Consider the following 2,677-nt stretch of genomic DNA (forward strand, 5'->3'; position numbering starts at 1 on the left):
TAGAATGTTTCAGTCGCTCGATTAGTCCCTTCTCTGCGTCATTTGAACTGTATCATTCCTTACTGTTAATCCCAAAGCAACTACTGTTCTATGTTTTCTATGTTTCTTCTAATCTCATCAAGTTCCAGATTAGAGAGCTATTTTTTCTTCACAATGTTAGTTTTCTGGTCCATTAGCCTCTGCTCAGTTACAGGGAATATTTCCTTTTCTATCCAACATCTATGTATTCTCTTCTAATATCCATTGCCTTGTAGTAGCATTCCATAACTATTCACTTGTCTTCTTAGACCATTGTCTTCTTTGGATCCTTGGAGCAGTAGCTGATTAACGGCCGGGCGAAAGTCCTTCATGTATTGATCCGGTCTCATTCACACCATATTTAGTTAATCAGTTGTTGACATTACACATTGTTATTATTATTACTATTATTATTATTGTTATCATCATCACGGAGCTAACGCCGGCGGGGGCGCATAGCCACATCCACCCTTCGCTCCATCCTACGAGGGTACCTCATGGCGATCCACCAGGCAGGGGCCCGGACTATCTCTAGCTCTTCATGACAGCTTTGTTCGATCTGCCGAAGCCATGACTTCCTCAGTCGTAACACGGGCCTACACCACCCAGGGTTGTCTCTAGCAGAGACAACTTGGTGGGAAGGATCATCCTGTGGGAAACGAGCCAGGTGGCCATATAGCTTGAGTTGGCAATTGCAGATTGTGCAAGTAACAGGTCCTGTACCAATCTCATGGTGCAACCCCATGATCCGGCACGAGGATCTGTTACCCATGACCCCTGCTGCCAGGCCAATCCGTCTACTGACTTCCTTGTCTGACAGCTTGGAGTAAGGAACTGCATTACCGAGGTGTATAAAACTCTCTGTGATCTTGATCTCACCGCAAGCATGTACCGATTGAACAGGATCTCCTAGCAGGCCCCCAAAATCCTGGATCTTAGTCTTGGTCCAGATCTCTAACCCCAGGGGCTTTGCTTCATTGCTTAATGCATCAAGAGCCGCCACAGTATCAAACGCCTTCTTGAGGGTGATGTAAGCTGCAAGCAGCCCACGTCCGAACTCATGACGGCGCTCTACAATGACTCGAAGCTCCAGGACTTACCAGGAGTGAATCCAGATTGCTCTGGCCTCTGCTGCCTAAGCAGGTGGTCTCTGATACAGGATACTGAGTAGTGTAATGCCTCAATGATTGCTGCAGTCCCACCGATCCCCTTTCCCCTTCCAGAGAGGGATGAGCACACCCCTCAGCAGGTTAGGGGGAATGATACCAGTCTGCCAGATGGCAGACAGGACAGCTTACAAACCCCTTGCCATAGGATCTTCACCACCCTCCAACAATTCAGCTGGGATGCCACAGACACCTGCTGCTTTACCAATCTTCAGCTTGGAGATCGCTCCCCTGACTTCAGTCAGAGAGGGTGGATCCTCGCTGATGGGTGGGTTTGGCAAAGGAATCGCGACACTACCAGCATGCAAGTTAATTGCTGGTGGATCACCCTGGTATAACTGTTTACTCAGCCCAATGCACCCACACCCCATCAGGACCTGAGATTGTCTGGCCGCTTGCTGAGCAGACTGCAGTCGTCTGTGAGGAGGGCTTGGAGTTCAGCTTTCTCAGGGCTTGGTAGGCAGGACGAAGGTAATTCACTGGGAAATGGCTTTCGACCTCCTCTGCAAGATTCCTGATAAACTGTTCCTTGTCCCTTTTCATCAGTGACCTGGTCCTGCGCACTGGGGAACGATGAAAGTTGTGATCCCCTGACAATCGAGCTGCACTACAAGCATCAGTGTCTCCTGCGAGATGAAATTCTGTCTTGCTCTTAGGCATTCACCAATCGATTCTTGGGCTGAATCGAGTATTTCATGCTTGAAAGTGTCCCACAGAAGAACAGGGCCCATCAGTCCCCCAAGTGCTGCGAAACAATCAGAGATAGCTTCAGCAAACCTCCGGGCACACTCCCCCTCCCTCAACCTATTCACATGAAACACATGAGGGGAAACAAGGGGTTCCGAATTGGACCCAGAGAGTAGCCACAACTAATCCATGATCAGTTCCACAGAACTCTGTCCTCCGGTACACCCTGCAGTTCTGGAGGATCCTCCATCGAGTGCTAATGAGGATGTGGTCGAGCTCCTATTACATTACCCATATTGCTGTAACAAGTACAATGTTGCAGGTCAGAACGCTGATACCAGGAGCAAAAAATCTTTAATTTCTGGGACATAGCAAAGTCCCGGAAAAGCAGGCTATTTTCATTACCAGCATCAGCTCCTGAGCCATGAGGACTGACAGACATCTCATAGCCAGCGCAGTCGCAGTCAAATTCCGCATTGAAGTCACCCAGAACAATACGAATATCTTGCCGAGGACTGATATCTGTCACAGATGCAAGTTTGGCGTAAAATATCTCTTTCACATCAAATTTATACATATCCACAGGAGTGTACACAGCAATAAGAGACATGAAGCCAAACGTAAGCTTCAGTCTCAATACCATTATACACTACTACCGAAGGTTGGTATCTGCTGGAGATGGCTATGGCTACTCCCTGGAGATGGTGGCCATCGCCGCGGCCCGACCAGTAGTAAGTGTAGCCACCCACACTAATCGTGCTGCTGCCAGGTCTTCTCACCTCCGAGAGAGCAGCCACCTCAACTCT

This window comes from Penaeus chinensis, chromosome 31 (genome assembly GCF_019202785.1).
Source record: "Penaeus chinensis breed Huanghai No. 1 chromosome 31, ASM1920278v2, whole genome shotgun sequence".
Taxonomy (NCBI): Eukaryota; Metazoa; Arthropoda; class Malacostraca; order Decapoda; family Penaeidae; genus Penaeus; species Penaeus chinensis.